General features: G+C 43.7%; 1 long non-coding RNA gene across 1 annotated transcript; it reads right to left on the reverse strand.

The window, feature by feature from the left end:
• Positions 1-9,645: 9,645 nt before the first annotated feature.
• LOC125357092 lies at positions 9,646-24,811 on the reverse strand. Its single transcript, XR_007212063.1, has 2 exons — positions 24,619-24,811; positions 9,646-9,686 (listed from the first exon to the last, which is right to left on the reverse strand). It is a non-coding gene; the product is annotated as an uncharacterized LOC125357092 (long non-coding RNA).
• Positions 24,812-25,461: the final 650 nt, after the last annotated feature.

A 25,461-nucleotide genomic window follows, 5' to 3' on the forward strand; every position in this document is an offset into this window, starting at 1 on the left:
CCTCAGGGCCTTTGCACAATGTCCTCGGCTGGAAATGTCTTTCTCTCTGAATATCCCATGGCTGGATCCTTCTAATCTTTCAGATTCAGCTGTCACTTCCTCAGAGAGGTCTTCTATGGCCTCACTCAAGATATATCAGCTGCTCTCTGTCAGATGATGCTATTGATTTATTTGTTTCCATTTCCTGGAGTTCATTTTGATACGTATTATTTTGTATAATCAAATACACATAGGCATCTTTGTGTTCCTGTCATAAGAGGATCCTCTTTTGGCCTCCCTGTTTGTGAAAATGCCTAAAGTCCTGTATAATTTTTCATGTGCCAGTGTATTTTAGGTCTAGTTTGTACATATGAGAGAAATATGTGCCCTTTGTGTCTCTGAGCTTGGCTTGCCTCAACTAACATGATTTGTTCGAGGTCTATCCATTTTCCTGCAAGTGACATAATATTATTCTTCCTAATGGCTGTGTAAAATTGTATTGAAAATTATTCTACTTAAAGTTTTTCTTGAGGGAGGAGGCAAAGTGGGAGAAAAATGAGGGAGGGGGTAACAAGTTTGACAAGAAATATACTCACTACCTTAGTATGTAACTGTAACCCCGCTGTACATCACCTTGACAATAACATTAAAAATTTAAAAAGTTTTTCTTGTAAAAATTAACATCAGAAATCTTTGTTTTTGTGTATGCACGTAGGGGCCGGAACTAGGACATGAACTCGAAGCCAAGGGGCTCTCCTGTAGCTTTTTCATTCAAGCCTGGTGCTCTAACCACTTGAGCCACACTTCCACTTCTGCCTTTTTGTTTCCCCTGGTTAGATGGAGATAAAATTCTTTTGGATTTTTCCACTGGGACTGGTGATCCTCCGATGTCAGCCTCCCAAGTAGATAGGATTACAGGTGTGAGCCACCAGCACCCGGCTGAAATCTTTCTTATGTACAGGAATCTCCTCTACCTTGTTTAAGGTCTCGGATTCAGCATTAGGCCTAGAGCCGAGCCCACAATCGGTGCTCCAGCACTGTTTGCAGGACGGCTAACCTTTGGGTAAGCCACATACAGACTACTCGCCAGGGGTTCTTTTATCCTTTGCCCCTGTGAGAGTCAGGGCACCAGTGCTGATTCCCTCCAACTGTAGGAGACAGAATATGGAAACCTGAACAATCAACACAAAAGGAAGGTGGGGCAAAGAAAAGAAAACTGTAGGCAAGGAGGATTTGTTCCACACGTAACACTGGTATAAAGTACACTTGGTGTTGTTTTTCAAGATTAACCTAGATTTGATTTACAATTGTAATGAAAGATTAGCTAGATTTCTCCAACCAAGTTTATAGTTGGGTGGGGCGTGTGTCCCTGGGTTGGGATGGCTTGCTTCCTCTTTGTTGAATGGCTTTGGTCAAGGAGATTTCTGCTCAAGAGACTGGAAGTAAGTTGTGAATTCTACTGTGACTATATGCTGTGCAAGGTCTGGTCAAAGATAAATATTAAATGAGGAGAGGACTCATTTTTAATGGCTTAATGAATGTTTAAGCAGTCTAAGCGTACAACACTCACTAAAATGTCAAATATTGACTAGAGCTTAGGTAAATATTACTTAAATGAACAGTGTAACTGGGCAGTCAGAATTGAATAAAACAGATGGTGATTACAGAAAGATTGAAGTATACACAAGAAGACATTTAATAAAGTCTAACCTCGGAGTGGGCATTCATTATTTTTTTCAAATAATACACCTCTCTCTCTCTCTCTCTCTCTCTCTCTCTCTCTCTCTCTTTCATTCTGGTTTTTAGAGACATGTTTTGCTATGTAATTCAAGCTAGCCTTGAAGTTGCTACGCAGATCACACTGGTCTTGGATGCAAGGTCTTCTATCTCAGCCACCCAAGATTTGAGATTACAGGTGTGCACTACCATGCCAGGCTTAAATAAAACCCTTTTTGATGTCTGGGTTTCCTTCCTGTTGTTTCTGCTTTCCTACCAGAAGGATGACTTTAGGAAGACACTAGTAGAAAGACCTATTTCCCTACAAATTTCTCTGATAGTTTAGGTATGGTGAACCTGTATGCTTAGCACTTGCACATTTATAAAAATTAGACGACTCTTTTTTGAATACCAGAGATCTCTTAATAACAGCCTGGTTTCCTTATTCAAAGTATTTGGACAAGTTTAGTCTGCGGTGATTTAAAGAAGTCACTTAGCTGAACTAAGTTGACAGTAAATTGGAAAGCCAAACTTGAGCAATGCTGTTATTGAAGGTGAAGTGTTGCTGAAGTCTCAGTCAGACTTAAGATTTGTCTTGAGGTTTCATGCGTTATTCCCATACCTGGCTTCATATCTCAGGCACAGCAAGCATTTAAGAGCACTCATTTAAGGACTGGTGTTGATCCTTGGCCTATGGGATCATGCCATCTTCTAAGGTTTCTATTTCTAAAAGGCATTGCTATACAGATCCTTTGCCGGGGAGCCCTGCATTTGCATCTTGCTGGTCTCCTTGCCTCTGTCCCTTTGCTCATACAGGTCAACTCCCAGACACTTCCTCTAGCTTCACCCCCAGCTCAACTCATCTGTCATGATGGCAGGCTGGCCTGTCCTCAGCCCACTGTGACTTGCAGGCTTTATCCCAGCCTCGATTGCTCTGGTTCAAAATTTCCCAGTCATGTCAGGCACGGGTGGCTCATGCCTGCAACCCTAGCTACTCAGGAGGCTGAGATGTGAGGATCACTGTTCAAAGCCAGCCTGGTCAGGGAAGTCCATGAGACTCTTATCTCCAATTAACCTTTGCTGACCTCCTTGTATTGATCAAGAGAATCAAATACCAACCATAGGCCAGTCCAGCTTTCAATCCCGCAGGTGTATCTGCAAAGCATGCTGTAGTCATTTCCTAAGGATGCGATGATCAAGGACTATAGCAAACCCGGAGGCTCCAACAGTGGACATGGAAAGGCTGAGATGAAGGCCTGGGAGGAAGTGGTGGCTTGCTGGTGACCAGTATTCCTTGGCTTGTGTCACGTGACCTCTGCTTTCCTCTGCACGTGTCCTCCTTCCCTAACAGTCTGTCCCTGGGTCAAAATTGCCTAGTCATGCTGGCCACCGATGGCTCATGCCTGTAACGCTAGCTACTCAGGAGGCTGAGATCTGAGTGAGGATCATGGTTCAAAGCCAGCCTGAGTAGGAAAGTCCATGAAACTCTTACCTCCTATTAACTACCAGAAAATTGGAAGTGGTGCTATGGCTCAATGTGGTAGAGGGCTAGCCTTAAACTAAAAGACTTCAGGGAGAGTGCCCAGGCCCTGAGTTCAAGCCCTTTGACCAACCAAAAAAAATCTTCCCAGTCATATAGATTAGGACCCACTCTGCAAACCTCTGCCTGTGGATTGGGGCTCAAAGGTGAACAGCTGGAGGTTTCTATCCGCGTCTTCTCAGTACCATGGCTACATTGGCATTGTATGTCTGCTGCTTTAGAGGCTGGAAATCTACAGCTGTAAGGTGATTTTCTTTGGGACCCAAAGGAAATTGTGTGTGAACTTAATTTTACTTATACACATCTCAATATTATTTATAAAGCTCAACCAATCTTAATGGATGGGCCAGAGAATATAACAACAAACAATTGGTCTCTGGAGCCTGAGTTCACATCCCTGCTCTCCTCTTATCAGCTGTGCAACCTCAGTCAACTCCGTCTCCTCATGTACACGGTAGAGATAGAAATTGTCCTAAAGCCATGCATCGTTGTGGAGATGAAAAGATGAGCTATCTGTAAAGCGCATGGCACAGTGCCTGGCACACACAGTGGCCAGGAAATGTTGGCACAGGCACCGTCTGCGTGCCCTGGCCTGGGCTTAGAATAAGGTGAAGACACATCACTGTCCTTCCAGCTTCGGGTCTGAAAGAGTACGGCATTGTCACGTGACAGGGAATAACTGCTCCCTCTTGCTTTGGACTTGTCCATAAAGGGAAAAGACTTGTGCTGGGAAGAGTGGGGCTTGGGACCAAGCACAGAGTCCAGATCCAAGAGCACACCAAGCTGGGCATTACCCGCCACCAAGCCTCTTCTTACCTGCAACAGGGCCTCTGTTGGTAGCAGAGACACACTGGGACAGCATCTGGTACCTCGCTCACCTTCTCCATGCCACCCAGGGAGACTTGGGTTTGCCTGTGCCCAGGACTTGGTGTGGAGTCTGAGTGGTCTCTCACAGAAGCCTCCTTTAGCCTTGTACCGTGACAGGGGTTCTGGGTTCAGGCGCAGCTGCCGATCTATGAAGGGCTTGCTGCAAAGAGCTGGTTGGAGAACGATGACTGAGTTGACTTTCTTTTGGTGGTGGTGGTGGTGGTGGTGATCGTGGGGCTTGAACTCTGGGCCTGGGTGATGTGCCTGAGTGCATCAGCTCAAGGCTGGTGCTCTACCACTTGAACCACAGCGCCACTAAATGATGACTATTTGAGAAACACCTAAGGTAGAGCCCTGCTGGGATTTAATGGAAAACTGAGTAGAGAAGGAAGTGGAAGGTTCTCTTTTGGGTGACAGGGTGTGTGGGGATGTGAGTAACCAGGATGGGGCATGTGGGGGACAGAGAGGGAGAGAAAAACAAAGGCAATGGGCTCGGTATTGTCATGCTTACAGTGCCTATTATGGGTTGGTGGTGCCTTCCTCCACTCACATGGTCCAATTTTGACCTCCAGTGCTTTGCAGATAGCATTATTACGTAAGGTGTCATTAGGGTGGGCTCTAGTTCAATATATGCTCTGGAAGATGGGGAAATCTGGACAGAGAGACAGAGATGCACAAGAAGAGGGCCCTGGGTAAAGATGAAGGCAGCAACAGCAATGACACATCTACAAGCAACACAGCCATCCAAAGCTGAAACAGGCTGGACCAGATCCTTCCATAGCCCATGTGGAGAGTTCATGGCTCTGCCAACATCTTTGCTGAACTTCTGGTTTCCAGACTGTGGGGAAGTAAATTTTATTGTTCTAAGCCATCCAGTCGGTATTGCTTTGCTACAGCAGCCCTTCCAAATGAATACAGAGCCCAAATGTCTACACAGCTGGAGATGTCTAGTGCCCCTTGATGTGCAGGAGAAAGCACTAGGTTAGACGTAGAGCCATCCACACATAGACAGTATGGTAGATACATGTCTTTTCTATCTGACCATTTTCTCCATTGGAGAAATATATCCCTGCTATTCAGTCTGGTCTCAGGGGGACTGGAAATCCTGATGTTATCTTCTTCACCTTGTAGACAGTCTAACTATAGCAAGAAAATACTTTAATAAACACTCATAGAAAAACTAGAACAGAGACAAGAGAAGGTCAGAGAGAAAATGTCCTGGGTTCAAGTACCAGGGCCTCTGTGAACTAAATCGAGTTCACATTCTCCTGACACTGACATTGTAAGAAGTAATTTGCTGGTAATTTTTTTTAAACTGGTTCAAAGGAGAAAAAGTATTTGTAGAGAACTTCTAGGAATTTTGTGGGAATTAGCCAGGATCCTTTCCAGGTATGTGAAGCAGGATTTTCTGCATTTGCTTCTGAATGTCTGAGTTATCACCTGCCTTCAAAGGAATGAAATGTTAATATACAAAGAGTAAGAAAAGAACAGAACACTGGGGAGCCCAGTTAGCTGAAAGTCAGGACAGATTGATAATGGAGAGAGAGTAGGAGAGCAAGTCATAATTCTAGAAGGGAAGACAGAGAAAGGTTGTGCACAGCAGAACTTCAATCAAGTGAAAGGTAAAAATACAGTCCTTGGATCTGCCCTCTGGAAAGCTGTATTAATCACCCATTACTGTCTAATGAATCATTCCATAGCAGCTTCAAACAACAAACATTATCTCACAGCGTTTGTGAGTGTCAGCAGTCTGTAAGAGGCTGACTTGCTGGTTCTGGCCTCTCCCGAGTTTGGGCAGACACTCAGGGCTCGATTCTCTGAAGACAGTCACTAGAAGTTGCCCTTCCACATGAATGGTGGCTGGAGGCTTCTGGTCCTCCATGGGCCTCTCTGTGGGACAACTTTAGGCAGAGCAGTTTGTAACAAAGCCTTGCAAGGGACAGCCTGTGATTTGTGCTACATTCTGGCCCCCAAAATGGAGTAAAAAAAAATGTACATCTTATTCTCCAGAGGAGTGGAATTTTGCTCTGCTTCTTTTTTTTTTTTATTTATTTTTTTTTTCTCAAATTTTTATTATCAAACTGATGTACAGAGAGGTTACAGTATCATACGTTGGGCATTGGATACATTTCTTGTACTGTTTGTTGCCTTGTCCCTCATGCCCCCCTCCCTCCCCCCCTTTCCCTCCCCCCCCCAGGTGTTCAGTTCACTTACACCAAACAGTTTTGCAAGTATTGCTTTTGTAGTTATTTCTCTTTTTTTACCCTGTGTCTCTCAAATTTGGTATTCCCTTTGAATTTCCTACTTCCAATACCAGTAAACACGGTTTCCAATATACTCAGATAAGATTACAGAGATAGTGTAGGTACAACCATAGGAAGGTGATACAAGAACTTCATCAATAATAGAAACTACACATACACATAGGACGTTGAAAGTAGTTACAACTGTGATATATCACTTTTTTCCATAACGTGGAGTTCATTTTTGCTCTGCTTCTTAAAAGGAGAAATAGCAAGGACTTATAGATATATACTTGAAACCACTAGCAAAGCCTTAGGATTTGACAACGATAAGGAAAGGGAACAGAGCAAAAGCCTGACTAGAGAAGAATGGAGACGCATGCTTTCTAGAGGACCGGCTCTGAGAAAAAGGAGCCAGAAGTGAGTAAGAGTAGAGTAAGAGCCAGAAGTAAGAGTAAGAACCAGAAGTGAGTAAGAGTAGAGTAAGAACCAGAGGTAAGAGTAGAGTAAGAACCAGAAGTGAGTAAGAGTAGAGTAAGAACCAGAGGTAAGAGTAGAGTAAGAACCAGAAGTGAGTAAGAGTAGAGTAAGAACCAGAAGTGAGTAAGAGTAGAGTAAGAGCCAGAAGTGAGGAAGAGTAGCGTAAGAATAGAGAAAGATTTTTTTGTTTGCGCTCTATAATTTCTATTTGTAACACACTGTGTGTTTATACTTCTCCAAATATTAACAAGCTGAATTAGTGAATTCATATTAATAAATATAAATGTTATTGGGTTTGTGCCTTCCCCCAGGGAGTGGAATAGCCCTACAATGTCTATTTAACCCAAATTGTATCTATTTTACAAGTCAGAGCTAGGATTACTGTAAAACCACCACAGTGTAGAACTTACTGGTGTGTGTGTGTGTGTGTGCCACCAGGAAGATTCGCTGCCTATGTCCACAGGGATCCCCAAGGGGATTGATTATGGGGCACAACCAGCACAAACGGAGCTGTCATGAGCTCTAAAGCATTATTTGTCTCAGAAAGCAACTCAGCATCCAGCATTTTCTCTTACCTCATTCCACCATCGTTCAACTGCCAACCACACTTGTTAGTAAGAAATGGTTCACACTAGACAAACTTTCTGAATGATCTTAATTCTTCCCTTTGCCAAGTAACAGTTGTGTTTGCAAAGATATACTGGAACGTTCTTGTTCATTTGCAATTCAGAATGGCATTTGACAGATTTGTTGTTGTTGTTGGTGGTCATGGGGCTTGAACTGTGGGCCTGGGCACTGTCCCTGAACTTTTCAGCAAAGGCTAGTGTTCTACCACTTGAGCTACAGCACCGCTTCCAGTTTTTTCTGGTGGCTAATTGGAGATAAGAGTCTCACGGACTTTCCTGCCTGGGCTGGCTTTGAACCTCGATCTTCAGATCTCAGCCTGCTGAGTAGCTAGGATTACAGGTGTGAACCACAGGTGCCCAGCTTTGACAGAGCTTTATGAAAATCATTGATAGAGATATTGTTCCTGATGCCTACAGCAGTGGGCAGGAGAGCTGTCTGGAAGGATTTTTCTGGGGTCTTTGGGGTTTCCCCACTAACACAGTCACTGAAGGCCATCTATCCTCATGACATCTGCCCAGGGAAAGCTCGAGTGAGCCAGCAGCCCCATTGCTGGGTCACCTCTGTTCCCAAGGAGACACATCCACATGACAGAGAGAGTTTGCCATCAGGGTTCCAAGGAGAGAAGCTGGTATGGGTGGCAGGAGAGAAAGAGTTCCTAGGCAGGGAAGAGCAAATAGGAAGCGGTGGGAAGACAATCAGGCTTTCCGATAAGCAGTTGAGAGAGCTTTTGTGCCAACATGGTGAAAAGTGGAAGAAATGAAAGTGAGCTTGCTCTGGAGCCAGGACTAAGCAGCTCAGCAACATACAACCTGGAAACAAGATGTTTTAACAATGAAGAGAGACTCCAGGGGGCTCGAGGGATTGATTTAGAGGTGTCCAGAGAAGCTCAGTGGGATGGTGTGTGGCTATGTAATGGTTCGTGCAGAAACCAGACCCTCTGTTGTGGGACCTCAGAGGCACCCGGAAACCTCTCTCCAAATCCTCAGCAATCGATTGGCTGTGTGCTCTGTTTTGAGACTGCATCACTGCACAGCCCAATCTAGTCTGAAATTTTCTATGCAATCTAAGATGGACTGAAACTCCTCATCCTTCTGTTTCTATCTGAAATTACATGTGTGCACCATTATACCTAGTCATCTGCTCAGTTTTTGCTTTAAAAAAATTGGCATGTACTAGTTTTACATGGGGGCATTTCATTGTGACATTCCCACACATGCAAACAATGTATCTGTATCAGGTACATCCTCATTCCTCTCCTCCACAGCCAACACCCCCTCTGGAAACAATTTTTTAAAATTGATTCATTTATTTATTGTCAAAGTGATGTACAGAGGGGTTACAGTTTGATATGTAAGGCAGTGAGTACATTTCTTATCAAACTTGTTACCTCTTCCCTCATTTTCCTCTCTCCTTCCCCCTTCCCCAATTTCGTCCCTTCCCCATGAATTGTACCGTTGGTTACATATAGTTTTATAAATATTGCTGTTGCATTGGTTTGCCTTTTACCCTTTGTCTCTCTATTTTGATGTTCTTCTTCCCTTCCCTAGTTCCAATAAACATATATACAATACGCAGGATACCTAAATCAGTAACAGTGACATCAGGAGTAAAACCCTGGGGGAAAAAGACAAAAGAAAGTGACATAGTTTCAAATGGCACATTGAAAATAACAATGACAAATCACTTATTTCCATAACTTGGAGTTCATTTCACTTAGCATCATCTTATGTGTTCATATGTACATAGCTATTGCGCTATTGTGATCTTCTGCTAGGACTATCCTAGATGTGTACAAATTATTCCCAATGAGGGAAACCATAGAGTCTGTGTTTCTTTTGGTCTGGCTCACTTCACTTTTAATTTTTTCCAAGTCTTTCCATTTCCTTATGAATGGGACAATGTTGTTCTTTCTGAGAGAGGCACAGAATTTCATTGTGTATATGTACCACATTTCCTTGATCCATTCTTCTACTGCGGGGCACCTGCACAATTTGCCGTTGCTAAAATATGGAACTGACCCAGATGAAAACAATTTTGACAGGTTTCCTTGCTCCATTTCCATACATAGAAGCAGACGACTTCTGCCATATTCATTCTCATTCGCTCTCCTTGTTCACCCAGCCCCCTCCCTGCTGAGTTCTGGACCTGGATGGAAGGCCTTAGGCTGGTGTCTGGCAGGGCAGAGCTCTAGCCTGTGCTCCACAAGCTCAAGTGGGTCCACAAAGCTGCTTTGGCTGGAGGAGGGAGGATACTTTCGTGTTCATGTGCCACAGCAGGTCTCTTTCTAATCAATGCAAAGCTTCCCAAGTGCTGAAAAACAATCTATAAAGAATAAGCCATCGCCTTTCGTTTGCAGGGCACCCTCACACAAATTAGAACGTGGCATCTCTGGATTAGAAGTATGGCTCAACTGGTCAAGCACCTGCTTAGCAAGTGAGAAGCCCTGAGATCAAAACCCCACACCGTCAAAAAAAAGAAAGAAAGAAAGAAAGAAAGAAACGAAGGAGGAAAGAAAGAAAGGAGGGAGGAAGGAAGGGAGGAAGGGAGGAAGGGAAGGAAGGGAAAGAAGGAAGGAAGGAAGGAAGGAAGGAAGGAAGGAAGGAAGGAAGGAAGGAAACAAGGAAGCAAGGAAACAAGGAAGGGAAGGGAAGGGAAGGAAGGAAGAAAGAAGGAAAGAAAGGAAGGAAGGGAAGGGAAGGAAGAAAGAAGGAGAAAGAAAGAAAGAAACAACAAAAGAAAGAACAAAAGAAAGAAAGAAAGAAAGAAAGAAAGAAAGAAAGAAAGAAAGAAAGAAAGAAAGAAAGAGAAAGAAAGAAAGAAGCAAGGAAAAGCAAGGCTGGCCATAGGTCTTACCACTGAAAATGCACCAGATCAAGGTTTGGAGGGAGCCAGCAATTTGCAGATCAGGCTGACACCACCCAAACCCAACTGTCTGTTCTTGTTCTTCCTGTTTCCTTCCCTTTGTTCTGTCTAATTGTTCAGTTCCAGCTTAGAGCAGAAGGGCGGTGTGAAGCACAGTGGTAGGGAGTAAGCCCAGAGTGAGCTGGGTTTATTGACCTCATCTGCCTTCTCCTCTCTGACTGCCATGATCTTCTGGCCTTATTTTTCCTTTTTCTTTTCTTGTGCCAGTACTGGGACTTGAACTCAGGGCCTGGGCACTATTCTTTAGCTTGTTTCATTTTCTTTTCTTTTTTTTTTGCTCAAGGCTAGTACTCTACCAATTGAGCTACAGCTCTACTTCTGGCTTGTTGGTGGTTAATTGGAGAGAAGAGTCTCAGAGACTTTTCTGCCTGGGCTGGTTTCAAACCTCGATCCTCAGATCTCAGCCTCCAGCATAGGGAGGATTACAGACATGAACCACGAGAGCCCTGTGACTACCCATTGTTTTCGTTCAGAGAGAGCTTTGTCCAGCTGCCTTCTAAGGCAAGACAGGCTCTTTTAGGGCTTCACGATGCTGTACTCAGGTGAACTCTTGAGCAATGTCTTCCCCCACAAAATTTTGAGGGGAAATTGCATTATTTTTTTAAACAAGAAGATTCATCATGAAGTATAATACAAAATTCATGCAGATTTTTAATGTGCAACACAAGCCTAAAAATACATTTCTAAAAAGAAACACAGTGAAGTATTAAAAATTAAATACATGTTTAGCTCCTGGCAGGTGATTCCTAAACTTGCTCTCAGAAGAGCCAATCATTTGTCATCTTATGCTTTGAGAGTATCTCAGCCCAGAAGTTTGAGGCCCTTCAGAGGCTTTCCCAGAACCCAGTGATGTTGCTAGACAGTGTGATGAGTGAAGGAGGCATTCGGGCCCAGGTGACATATTGGAAAAGGTCTTACACTGGGGATAGCTGGCCAGGAGAGTGCCCCGCAGAGCAAGTTGTAAACTTACATGAGTCAGTTGGAGACCAGGTTGGAGACCTGGGGCCTTATACAAATCCTAGAATGTGGGAAGTGATGAAAGACTTCATCTTTCATCGGGTTCACCCTCTTCCTCACTTGCTGGACACCCAGAGCTTACGGAGGTTAAGGAATCTTGAAAAAAATTTTTTGTTTGTTATTGTTAGTTGTGGGGCTTGAACTCAGGGCCTGGGCACAGTCCCGGAGTTCTTTTGCTCAAGACAAAGTGTTTTACCACCTTGATTCCAGTGTTTGACTGGTTAATTGGAGATAAAAATCTTACGGGGACTTTTCAGCCCAGGGTGGCTTCAAACCACAATCCTCAGATCTCAGGCTCCCAATAGCTAGGATTACAGGTGTGAGCCACTGGTGCCTGGCCTAAGTGACCTTGAGGCCACACAGCTAATGACCTCCCAGCCTCTACCTCCAATGGCCTAGATGGTCCTAACAGGAAGACATTTCTGCTTCTTATTTATCTGAACTCTCGATGTGTTCTGAGTTATAGTTATTCCTAGGTTATACAAACCAACAAGCTAACAAGCAGTTTAGGACACACCATTTCTTTGAGGTATGATTGGGGAGCATTCCATGTCAAAATAAAAGCATAGTTTTTACTATGCCTTCATTCATTCACTCACTCAGTCCACAGGCATTCATTAATTGCTTTGCTGTTGTGTCCCAGACCCTCTGGAGATGTGGGGACTATGAGGAGGAATTTCCTGCCCCAGAGATGAGGGACGGCAAGATGAAGCCTTCCCAGTATGTCACAACACCTGCAGAACAGCCATGTGAGAAGTTTCCAGGACTACAGGCTGGGCGGCCATGTGGGTCAGGGGGACTGAGGGGTGAGACAGAAGGGCTAGGACTCTATCTATCTATCATTGGTCTATCTAGCGATTGATCTATCTATCTATCTATCTATCTATCTATCTATCTATCTATCTATCTATCTGTCTGTCTGTCTGTCTGTCTATCTACCTATCTATCTACATATAGTTAGTAGACTAGAATTGCCTTTTGATAATAAAGTTCACTCTGCCAGAGTTCTTGAAATATTTTGAAGAAATTTGACAGTGCACTGTTCTTGTCTGGGCCATGTCACCAAGTGGCATTTGTTGGGCTCTGATGGACCACACAATGAAACCATCTCATGACCTTCAGAGAGAGAGAGAGAGAGAGAGAGAGACAGACAGACAGACAGACAGACAGACAGAGAGACAGAGAGAGACAGAGAGAGAGAGCGGCCATCAAGTGTCTTAGATGGCAGCCAGCTCACTCATCACCATTTGTCCCTTCTCTTACTGATCTTTGTGCTTATGCGACTCCCACCACAAAGTTTCCAGCTGTTATATATTCAGACCCAAAGGTTGCACTTCTACCTCAGGAGCCTTCCACTCCTCCATCCCTGATTATCTGACCAGGGGTAAATGTGCATTTTCCACTTTATTCTGATCTCTGGTCAAATGGCCTTCCTGACTTCCTCCAGAGGAAGTGCAAGAGTGGATTCAGGAATGTGACTTTATTTGGAAATGAGGTCCATGCAAATGTAACCTATCCTGGGATTTTTGAGGTGGGATCACCCTGAATTGTTTGGATAGGTCTCAATGAAATAACAAGCGTTCTTCTAAGAGAATGGCAGAGGGAAACCAGAGAGTAGGCCGAGTGAAGGTATGCTGATTAGGCTGACGGCTTCTGAGTGACACTGGCAAAGGAGCGCTCTCTCCCAGGGCCTCTGGAGGAGGTGTGCCCTACTCACTTTGCTTGTGACCTTCTGGCCTTCATATCTGTGAGAGAATACATTGTTATCTTAAGCCCCCAAGTCTGTGGTAACTGGTTATGGTAATCACAGGAAACATATATAACCAGTCTCCGTGATTGTTACCTTTATCAGCACTTGGATATTTTTGTGGAGGGAAGGGAATAATAGGATAGCTGGCTCTGGTTGGTGAGTGGAGCTCAGGAGGGCTCTCTTTTCTCCTTGTTCTGGGTGGTAAGGCTCACAGAGGAGGCAGGAGCCAATGTCCACTGAGGCCATTTCCTTCTGTTTCAGCCGGGAGGCTTTGTAGTCACATTCCCTGGGGCAGACCTTGCCATTCCTGCTAACTGGGAACAGAAAACCTCATGGTTCACTTCTGTGACCAAATGGGCTCCAGGCCATCTTTAATTACTCTGTTTGGATGTTAAGTCTTACACTTACTTCACCCTGTCACTTTGAGTGTTATGAAGAGAAAGGTCAAGGCTATTCATGCACCTGCAGTTTTGTGATGTTTGCTGGCATCCATCACTGTCAGAAGTTGCCTTGTAGAGCTTTGCCTTTACAAACAGCAGCTGTAGGGCTGGGAATATGGCTTAGCGGTAGAGTGCTTGTCGTATACATGAAGCCCTGGGTTTGATTCCTTGGCACCACATACATAGCCAGAAGTGGTGCTGTGGCTCAAGTGGCAGAGTGCTAGCCTTGAGCTAAAAGAAGCCAAGGACAGTACTCAGGCCCTTAGCCTAAGCCCCAGGACCAGCAAAAAACAAAAAACAAAACCCAGCTGCTGTAAAACTGATACGCGACAGGGTCCAAATTCTTCTTCTTTTTGTCTGTCCTTCCTTCCTTCTTTCCTTCCTTCCTTCCTTCCTTTCTCCCTCTCTCCCTCCTTCTTTTTCTTCCTTCCTCTTTCCTTTTTACCCTATGTCCTTCCCTGCCTTCTCTCTCTCTTCCCTCTACCTCTCTCTCTGTCCCTCAGTGCTAGGGATCAGACCTATTCTTTGCACATGCTAGGCAAGTGTTTTACCACTGAACTACTTCCCTAGCCCCCTCCCCCATTTTTTGGAAACAGAGTCTCACTTGTACTCTGAGCTGGCTCAAACCTCTCCTCTTCCTATACCTGTTTCCACAGTGCTGAGACCTAGCCTAAGACCCAAATTTTGTTTTAAAAAAATTACACATATAAGCCTGGTATGATGGTGTATGTCTATAATCCCAGCACCCAGGAGGCCAAAGAAGGAGGATTGTTGGAGTTTGGGGCCAGCCTTGGCTGCATAGCAAAATATTGTCCCACATTACACCTGTAATTCTAGCAACTCAACAGGTGGAGATGGGGGGAAGATTGAAGTTTCAGGCCATCCTGGGCAGAAAGGTAGCTAGACGCATCTGAACCAATAAGCTGGAAGTGGTCCATATCTATAATATCAGCAAGCCATGTGGCATATAGAACAGGATTACGGTCTAGGCTGGCTCAAGACTCTATTAAAAAATAAGGCAGAAAGAGCTTACGTGGCAGAATCCTTGTCTAGCAAGTGTGAATCTCTGAGTTCAAAATCACAGTGCCAATAGAAAGAAGGAAGGAAGGAAGGAAGAAAGAAGAAAGAAAGAGGGAAAGAAAGGAAGAAAGGAAAAGCAAAGAGAAAAGATTAACATGCCCATGGACATATAACCAGATATCCACACACCTACACATACATAGACATACACATCCATCTCCCTCATCATGGTGACTGTAACAGTATTATCAGCAGTTATTGTTTCTAGTGTTGTAATGGTTTTACTTTTTTTTCCTTGATACTTTCCTTCATTTTCTAAAATGTAAATTGAAGTAGTTCTTAATTCATTTTTCTACCAGATAAAGCGTCAGGCTTTGCCTTTGAGATTTCTTTCCTAGACTTGGTTCAGAATATAAACACCAAGATTAGCTTCAGTGCAGGCAACTGGGGAATTCTTACTCTCTGTATGATCTTCAGGAAGTCTCTCGAGTCTCTCTTTTCTGTTTCTTTTCTTCAGCAGTCATATGGACACCAGAAATTCACAGTGAAGAGGAAGAATGGGAAAGCTATTGTCTGTCATGATGTTAGCCAGGAATCCCCCAATCAATTCCTTGGCTTTGCAATTTCATTAGTTCTTTTGACAAGAACTTTCTCTTGGGGGGGGGGGTCTTAGGCATACTTAATTTAAAACATCGATCGCATCACACTTTTAAAACTTTTGGTTAAAAATAGAACATCTCATACAATTCCCAAGGAAAATACATTCTGTCAAATCTCCTTGCTAATTCATAAATGACATTTGGCTGGTCAAAAAAAAAAAAACAAACTGGGAGAAAATGAGAGAGAGGTGACATTGTTCAAAAAGAAGTGCACTAAGGGGCTGGGATTGTGGCTTAGTGGTAAAGTGCTTGCCTTGCATACATGAAGGCCTGGGTTCAATTCCTCAGCACCATATATATAGAAAAAACCAGAAATGGTGCTGTGGCTCAAGTAGTAGAGTGCTAGCCTTGAGCAAAAGGAAGCCAGGAACAGTGCTCAGGCCCTGAGTTCAAGCACCAGGACTGGCAAAAAACAAACAAAAAAGCAAACTTTGTAACTAACTCCTCTGCACAGCACCTGCACAATAAGACTTAAAAAACAAACAAAAAATGGAAGAGTATGGGTATCTAATGAACAGTTCCAAAGTTGTTTCTTAAAAGATCCAAACACTCTTTGTGAACTGTGAGGAACTAGACCAGTTAAACATAATCCAATGGAGATAAATTTGATTTTTGCATAAATTGGAACAGCATTTGGAAAACTAAAAAAGCAAAGAACATCTCTTGACAGAATGTTCCATTTGTATTAAATATCAGCAGATTTTTCTTTTCTTTTAAGGTGAGAAAAAAAAGGGTTTCAGTTACACATTCTAGGCAAATGTGTTTTATGCATTAATGTGGAAGACATGTAAGTTGTCACTAATCCTAGTGACAATGTTAATAACATTTTTCATGTACTACATTTTGGTTAACATTTAATCCTAATTGAGAAAACCCTAAAATTAATCTTTGTGAGAAACACGTCTAGAGTGGCTAATCAGGTTTGGCAGTAGAACTAATGGTTTCATAATCAGATTGATGAGCTGTTAAATATCTGATGAGAAAACCATATCATGAAATGGTAAAAAAAAGAATCTGAGCAAAAGTTATCTTGAATTTGTCCCTTGTCTTTTATTTCCGTTTGTTCAAAAGGCCCATTTCTTCACCTGCAAAGCATGGGTCCAAGATATTTGCCAGCTGGTACTGTGTGTGTGTGTGTGTGTGTGTGTGTGTGTGTGTGTGTGTGTGTGTGAGAGAGAGAGAGAGAGAGAGAGAGAGAGAGAGAGAGAGAGCTGATACTGAGACTTGAACAACTCACAACCTGGACACTGTTCCTTAGCATTTTCTACAAGTTGAGCCACAGTTTTACTTCTGGCCTTTGCTGGTTAATTGCAAAGTCTTAGTGGCTTTTCTACCTGGACTGGCTTGGAAATGCAATCCTTAAATCTCAGTCTTTTGAATAGCTAGGATTATAGACGTGAGCTACCAGTGCCTGCAACTTAGTGGAATCAGTTTCACCGCAGATGTGGTTAACAAATTGCTGCTCATAGTTTTGGCCTTCCTTTCAGAACAAGTTGTTGAGATAACCTCAGATTCCAGTTTTGAAAGGTACGAAGGAAGGAATAACCGAGAGGTGGCACTTGATTTTAAAAAATCCAATCTGAGAAAGATGCGCTCAAAAGCCAGAGACCAGGAGAAAATATTTGTGATGGAGGACTGATAACCGATATATCTTAAACTCTGAGCAACAGGAAAACAACTCAGTTAAAAAAATGGAATGAAAGCCAGGTGCCAGTGCCTCATGCCTATAATCCTAGCTACCCAGGAGGCTGAGATCTGAGGATTGTGATTTAAGTCAGTCTGAGTAGGAAAGTTTGTGAGACTCTTATCTCCAATAAACTAATCAGAAAAAAAACAGAAGTAGCACAGTGGCTCAAGTGGCAGAACCCTAGCCTTGAGCAAAAGAAGCTCAGGGACAGCATCCTGGCTGGAAAAAAAAAAAAGGAATAAGGACTTTTACAGATACCTCATCAGAGAAGCCATATAAATGACAAATAAGCAAAGGAAAAGATGTCCAACTGTGGAATGAGGGAGGAGGTAACAAATAGTACAAGAAATGTGCCCATGGCTTTACGTATGAACCTGTAACCCCTCTGTACGTCACTTTGTCAATAAATAAGTAATTATTTTTAAAAAATGTTCAACACTATTGGGGAATCTACACATGAGACACTACTATAATCCTATTAGAACAGCCAAAATTGAGAACAAGTACATGTTGGGTTTCAAAGGTCTAGTACAAAAATGTACAATATGATTAACTGCTTATATTGATTATACCTTGCAATAAGAGTATATAAGATGTTTAGGGTTCAATAAAATGCCGTGACTTTAGATCTAATATGTCTGTTGCTGCAGAAATTGAGATTGCTCCCCTTCCCCATCTACCTCCCCCTCATCCTCCCAGAAGGAAAACGCTGCCAGTGACATGGCACAGGCTGCAGAAAGAGAATAACAATAGATGAAGGAGCCGGGGCCCAGGTGCAGCGCCATCGCGGCCCGCTTGCCAGGCAGTCTGCTGGATTGTCCTTGGCTGTGGTTGAGGCTACCTCCTGGTGTAGTGGCCAGTGGTCTCGCCCCAATAGACACCCTCAGCTCTATAGGCCAACCAATGCCCCAACGATGTCTCATTATAGGTGGATTCATGAACGCATTCTCTCAAATTACCATCTTGGCTCTGAGGACACCTTATTAAGTAAACGATGCCATTTTCTAGTCCGTCCACTTCTTAGAAAACTCCACAGTTATGTACATATCCTTAGCATAAACATCAGCACAGCCACTAAATCCTGTTCATGAAAGTGCCTAGGCAAGGGGCAGGGGTACTTAACTGTTGGAAGGGTCGCCTGTCCTCAGCTTCCTTTGGGATGTACTATCACTTCATAATTAGTTCTGCTTTAATAGAAATCTAGCTTTCGCTTAAATAAATCTGCTCTGTTAAAGACTCCTCTGGGCGTCTGCTGCTGAATTCTTCCTTGAGTGAGGCCAAAGATTTGCTTTTGGTCTCCCTGGATGCCAGCATTTGAAACAAAACCTTCTAGGCTTTTCCTGGGCAACATGAATGAATAACAGTTGGGTCTCTGAGTGTTAAATTGTATCCACAAATGTGAAATCCAGAAGCTTCCTGGACAACCAGACTATACCATCCGGCTATTAATATAGGCCTCTGAACATGGAGGTTGAGTTCGTCTCTCTTTCTTCCTTGTACTTCTCTGTCCTATCTCAGAATGTGCAGTTCTAGTAAGTGTGTTTAAAGAGAGCCACAGTGTTTCATGATCACTCTCCGCTGTACTGTGCACCCAGGGTTTCAGTGAAGTCTTAGCTAAGACTTACTAAGGCAGGTGCTAGGTTTCTAGCAATGCCTTGCCTTCTAGGTTAAATGTATTGCATCTGGGCACCTAGAAAATAATCCTAATCAGTTTTTAAATGTAGGCAACAATTTTTCCCATTCTCCAAACTTCTTGTGAAGTAATCACTCTGAGAAGCCCCTGCCTTGGGCCTGCCCAGTAGATTTCCAGAAGTGGCCTTTATTCTTATGAAGGATTACATTCCCTTTTTCCATAGGGTCACCTGCTGTCCAGAAACCACAGCCTCAGGTGTCATTCTGTGCTTGATGTGGAGGAGAAAATGAGAACCTGAACAAGGTTGGGGTGACTATCTTAATGAACTTCTTTGTTCAAAGGATGAGACTCGGGAAGGGGAACAGAGTTAGGTTCATGAGAAAGTTTTGAAAATAGTGACAATATGAAGGGGAGACTTCACTCTAGAGTCCTGACCGGTGGCTCTTGAGGCAAAGAGAAGTCAAGAAACCATCGGAGCATGAGAGTTCTGGGGAGAACACCCAGAAAGAATTCCTTAGGAAGTGAGGAGAAAACCTCGGAAAGAGGCCCAAGAGCTTGAAGGGTTCTTGCTGCCGAAGGCACCACAGACTTTCCTGAAATAACCTCTGTGTTGACAAAAGGGACCACAGAGAAGAGACTTGTCAACTGCCTCAGCCTGGGGCCAGAGGCCAGGGCTCTGGCTATTCTTTATTCTCTCTAGGGAGGACCTCCCTGGGCCTTCCCAGTTTCTTTCCCTTTAAGTTTTGCTTTCTAATTAATGCAATTGTGTATACTGTCTTTCCTTTTTTTTTTTTTTTGTTTTTTTGTTTGTTTTTTCTAGTCCCTGGGGCTTGGACTCTGGGTCTGAGCACTGTCTTTGGCTTCTTTTTTGCTCAAGGCTAGCACTCTGCCACTTGAGCCACAGCGCCACTTCTGGCTTTTCCTGTGTATGTGGTACTGAGAGATCAAACCCAGGGCTTCAGGCATGCTAGGCGAGCACTCTACCACTAAGCCACCTTCCCAGCCCCTATACTGTCTTTCCTACACCATGGCTCATTTCTGAAATGAGGAAGAGTTTTATTTGTAGAGCATTGGCAAGGAGAAATGTGGGGGAGCCCCGGAGTCCCAATCGGGGACTCCTCCAGGGGAGGAGAGCCAGCCGTGCCCTGGAGGGAATCACACACATGCACATACGTGTGCCTGCTTGCACACATGTGTGTGCATATTCACGTAAGTTCGTGCATGCTAGCATGTGCTCCGCAGAAGTGTGGCTCGGCTTTCTGCATTGCACCTGTTGCTGCTACTGTGGTGCTAAGTGCTCTTTGTCGAGTTCCAGGCCCCCATGTCTCAAAATCTGCCTTAAGCCAGCGCTGAAAGGAGAGACTATTCAGTAAATGGTATTGGGTTAAGGACTATTTTGTTCCAAGTTTCACTGCTGCCTTCTAATGCTTTCTGTCAAAATAAATTCCAGATGGGTCACAAACTTGTGTGTCAAGAGAGTGAAACAAAAGTTTTAGAAATAAACATGAAAGAATTTTAACTGTCTTACATTAGATGTAAGTTTTCTAAGGCCATCTAAACTACAGTTAGGGCTGTGAGCTCAGCATTCTGGAGGCAGAAACAGGAGGATTGCTAGTTCAAGGAGAGCCTGGGCCATAGACTTTCTTTCAGGAAGAGGGAGAAGGGAAGATAATGAGAGACTAGAAAAATAGAAGACAACTTTAAAAAGTCATTCTTTTTGGGGGGGGGCGGGGCAAGGGTTTGAACTCAGGGCCTTGAGCTTGAATCATTCTTTAGTGTTATATATAATTTTTAAAAAATAGTCTTGTGCTTTTTGCTTAAGCCAGTCTGGACAGCAATCCTGTTTATGTTCCCAGCTGGGACAACAGAAATGTGCCAAACTTTTATTGGTCTCCTGAACTTTTTGTGCCTACCCTGGCCTTGAACCACAATTCTCTGGATCTCAGCCTTGTGGGTAGCTAAGGTTACACTACGTACAGGTTTCTATAATGTTTGAATTTTTATTTTATTTTATTTTTTACTCATTGAGTATTTTTTTCCAAATTTTTATTATCAAACTGATGTACAGAGAGGTTACAGTTTCATACGTTAGGCATTGGATACATTACTTGTACTGTTTGTTACCCTGTCCCTCATACCCCCCTCCCTCCTCCCCCTTTCCCTTTCCCATGTTTGAATTTTTAATAATGAATATTTGTTGATTTTCACACTTATTTTCATTTAAAAAATACAGCCAATTAATTACAAAGAGTGGGTAGTGCTTGGAGAGGTAATAGTCTAGATGGATTTTGCAGTAGGTTACCTGCTAGTCACATGTGATTACTGCAACCAAGAAACTCACTTCTAAATTTCATTTAAGTTAAAATTTAAAACTATCTAAATACTTGATTCAGCCAGCAGAACATTTTTAAATGTGCTTAAATAACTTGGATATGTACGTTTTTCCAGGAAAAAATACCACATTCAAGTTGAAATGTACAGAAAATCTAAAGTACATACTGGATTTCAAAGCCGTAGTACAAGAGTGTTAAATATTATTAATTACTACTATTGATTAGACATTGAAATGAACATATTTAAGATAATCGGGATTAAATAAAATGCCATTTCTTCAGCTCTCATGTAACTATTGTTGCAGGAGGGAGAACTGGCCTGGCCTCTCTCTAGACCAGGAAGCTGGTCAGCAAGCCCTTTGCTATTGTTTGGACTCTGACTGCTTTCTTTTTCCTACCGAAGATTGTCTTCAGGCCATTCTCCTAGTTTTCTCTCCTCTGAAAACTTCCCACTCAGGGCCTCTATTGACAGATTGCCTGGCCCCTGCCCCTGGGGTAAACCGTTTGCTCTCCTCTACCTAATATCTATCTGTGCCTCTGGTTAAATCCTAGCTGATTCAGAAGTCTTCCATTTTTCTTACCCTGCCCTCTAGGCTATAAGAAGCTAGAGTAAGCCCTTTTCCTTCCTTTCCTTTCCTCCCTCCTTTCCTTTCCTCCCTCCCTCCCTCCCTCCCTCTCTCCCTCCCTTCTATTGTGCCAGTCCTGAGGCTTGAATTTAGGGCCTGAGCTCTTTTTGTTCATGGCTAGCATTCTACCACTCGAACCTCAGCTCCACTCCAGCTTATTAGTGGTTAATTGAAGATAAGAGTTTCATGGACTTTCCTGCTCAAGCTGGCTTTGAACTGCCATCCTCAGATCTCAGTCTCTTGAGTAACTAGGTTCATAGCACTTTATTTTTTTATTTTTTATTTTTGGCCAGTCTTGGGGCTTGGACTCAGGGCCTGAGCACTGTCCCTGGCTTCTTCTTGCTCAAGACTAGCACTCTGCCACTTGAGCCACAGCGCCACTTCTGGCCATTTTCTGTATATGTGGTGCTGGGGAATTGAACCCAGGGCCTCATGTATACGAGGCAAGCACTCTTGCCACTAGGCCATATCCCCAACCCAATATAGCACTTTCTAATGGGAGGACAGCTCCCTACCCTGACTATACCACTCCAGCCTCTGGGGCCCAAACAAAAAGAAAAAGGGAAATTTGCGCTTTGTTTACTGTTTGGTCTATGTATATACATTGTGTGCAACATGACTTTACATTTCATTGGAAAATCCTTTGGAGAAACACTGTGGTTGTAGACTTGACCACTGGGGCAAGAATATGCCACCCCTAAGGCATGGTCTCCTGGCAGTGGCTGTATCCCTGTGGTGGCTCTCCAGAGTGCTATGATGGTTCTAGCAGCCCTGACATGGCTCTAGAAGCAAGCCTATACCGTCTTGTTCAGTGTCATTTTGTTACTCCCCAGGGAAAATGAACCTATGGCTTAAAGTACTGTAAACGAATACACATGTTTATAGGTGTTATTGTTGCATATTAGTCTGTCAAACACTTGAAAAAAAAAACACAACACCTTCTTTTGCCTCTGGAATTCCAGAAAAACAACTCAGTAGTTGTGATGGATGATTTCACTAGTGAGCTAATTCATTTTAAAATGTCTTTTAAAATTTTCTTTTTCTACATGTATGTATGTATGTGTGTGGCCGACTTTTAGATGGTCCTTAAATGGCTAGTGTAACGTTAATATGTCAAAGCTAGGGTCATTGTTGAAAAAAGTGGTTATCTTATCTCAACCAAGTCTAAGTAAAATGCAGGCATTCAGGAATTAGCTCTCAGGCTCAAACTCAAGGGAAAATGGTCATTTTAAACTCAAGTAGCAAAAGGGACCTTGGAATTTTGGTTATTTGGGTAAATGATCATAAGTATGTTTCTTTATGTCATAAATATACTTTGGAATCAACTGTCTTGCACAACATATAGGTCTATTAACAAATGTGGTTTTCTAAATTGCTTATTCTTGTCTTCTGGATACTAAGGAAATTTTATTTTGTTGAGAAAAGCTCAAAAGTTTTATAAAAGTTATATAAAGCATTTTCTAAATTCAAGATTTAATGCAATGATGTTGAACTAACACCTAATCCTATGTTTTAAGGAGATATTTCTGCCCTTGGTAACATTTGTAAGAAAGTGGCTTAAAGGAAATACTTTAATGTTTGTCAAGATAATTGTTCATGCTTGGTTAATCTTGTCCAATACTTGACTACTTAGGAAACTGAGTATTGCCTGAGTCTTAGTTGATTTAAATGTCCTTGCATATACGCCTTCTAGGATACAAAGGTAGGAAAAGGTGTTACCAAATAGGCGCTCTCTAAATAGCATACTACTCCTAACCATGCTGTCAGTCTTAATTAAAATGTGATGTGCAACAGAAATAACTAGATCATTCTGTCAACTGCTACACTGTTTCCCTTGTTTTTGTTGTTTGTTTGTTTGTTGTACCAGTCCTGGAGTTTGATGAACTCAGGGCCTGGGCACTGTCCCTGAGTTTGTACTCAAGGCTAGCACTCTACCACTTGAGCCACAACAGCTCTACTTCCAAGTGTTTGGTGGTTAATTGGAGGTAAGACTTTCCTGCCCAAGCTAGTTTTGAACCTCTATCCTCAGATCTCAGTCTCCTGAGTAGCTAGGATTACAGGTTTGAGCCAACAGTGCCCAGCTGAGTTACCATTTTTTGTTTTTGGTTGTTGTTTAATGTAACGGACGCTAGGTAACCTGTATCTAGCAAGAGCTTTTCCTAAGCCTCCTTTGTTGCTTACATCTGGCCAAAAGACTCTCACCTGCGTTGCCTGTCATTGCACTCTAACATGGAATCAGACCAACTGGTACGACTCAGCAAGGAGGAAAGACCTACCGGGTAACGAGGGACTGTTCAAAGACAAATAGGAGGGAAGACAAACTAGACAGACAAGAGAGTGCCCACCTTTCCCCCAACTAACAAAAGCTGAGAAGTTGAAAAGAAAAGGCCCATAGGTATGAATGCCTGCTGCTGGTGCCCATCTGTCTTCCCACTGGGCAGGAACTTGCACCTGGCCTTTCTATAGCACCAGCTATTTTTATAGCTCTAGGAGAAACCTAGAGGTTCCTTCTCCTTATTGAACCTCACATTAGCTCGTTTCCTCTTGCTTCCAAGGTGTGAAATTAAAAATGGTACAGGGCTGACTCTACTGAAGAGCTGATTGCTAAACTCTGAGTGTAGCTCCTCCACCTTGTTCACGGCTACTACTGGTTACCATCTCTAAAGGCCGCACTCCTACAGCGGTCCCCTGAATCACCTGTGACCCCATCAACAGAGAGCAAGGACAAGGACTCCTAACCTAGGGAGGCCTGTGCCCCGTTCTGCAGGAAGGAGTCCATGACTGGCTCCCACTTGCCATTCCCTGAACGATTTCAGTCTTGAGTCCTTGTGGGGAGGAGCTTGGCGTGTTGGCGAGACTGAAGTGGAGACTTCTTCAGGGCCTCTAGCCCAAGAGGTGGAAAACAAGTTAGACAGCAAGTAACTAGCCTCTGTTAAGATCAAAATAGCCCACCAAGGTTATGGAATGCCACAAGGTGGGTGTTTTCACTACCTCACCCATTTGAGGATTAAAGAAATGTTTCATTCCAGCCTAAAGTAGGTCAACAGATAGTTCCTGGAGCAATAGATCATTCACTTACCCTTGCAAGCAAACTGTGCTCTTGAGGTCAAATGGAATTCTGTAAATCTCCCTCAGACTTGGGACAGTACCTCTGCCCCACTCTATCCTGTGGATTAGACCTGAAGAGGGAATCCAGTACACCAAGCCCTTTCTTCTAAAGCAGCCCTGTATCCCAGTGAAACGCTGAGGCCTGGTGTGTCCTCTCCCCCACAGGCCCCGCCTCGGCCTCCCCCTCCTGCCCACCTGGGCTTCAGCGCCTGACTGAATAGCAGTCAAACCTTGGAATGCAGTTTCACCCAGGTGCCTCATTTCCTGGCCCTGAAGGCAGGCATGTGACACTTGGCTCCTGCTCCCTTTGGGGCGGGGGGAGGGGGGGCGGGGGGGGGGAGGAGGCGGAAGGGGGTACCCATGGATTTGCAGGGACTGTTTTAGAGCTGAGGGTATTTGGAAGTAGGATTGGGGGCCTGACTCTTGAGAGGTTCTGCTGAACAGCCTGATGGGAAATCAAGGCAAGGGATGGCTTCTCCCAGGGCTAAGAGAAAGGCTCAGCTCTTGCCCCTCACAAGGTCACAGGGGAGTGGGGTGAGGGGAACCCAGCCAGGCTCCTCTGCCTCTCGCCTCTAACCTGCCCTCGGCAGTTCCTCCTGCAAACAGGCAGTGAGAGGGGAAAGACGTGCCTCTGAGGGTCTGGACCAAGGCTGAGACCCTGGAGAGGTGGGCAGAAGTCAGTCTATTTCTGATTGCATACTACTCTGAGCACTTCGCATGCTTACATGTAACCTTGACACCAGGAGGCAGCTACTCTGAATATGTATGTATTTTAGCTCTAGCTTCCACACATGAGCAAAACATGACATTTGGC

The sequence above is a fragment of the Perognathus longimembris genome, chromosome 9, assembly GCF_023159225.1.
Source record: "Perognathus longimembris pacificus isolate PPM17 chromosome 9, ASM2315922v1, whole genome shotgun sequence".
Classification (NCBI taxonomy): Eukaryota; Metazoa; Chordata; class Mammalia; order Rodentia; family Heteromyidae; genus Perognathus; species Perognathus longimembris.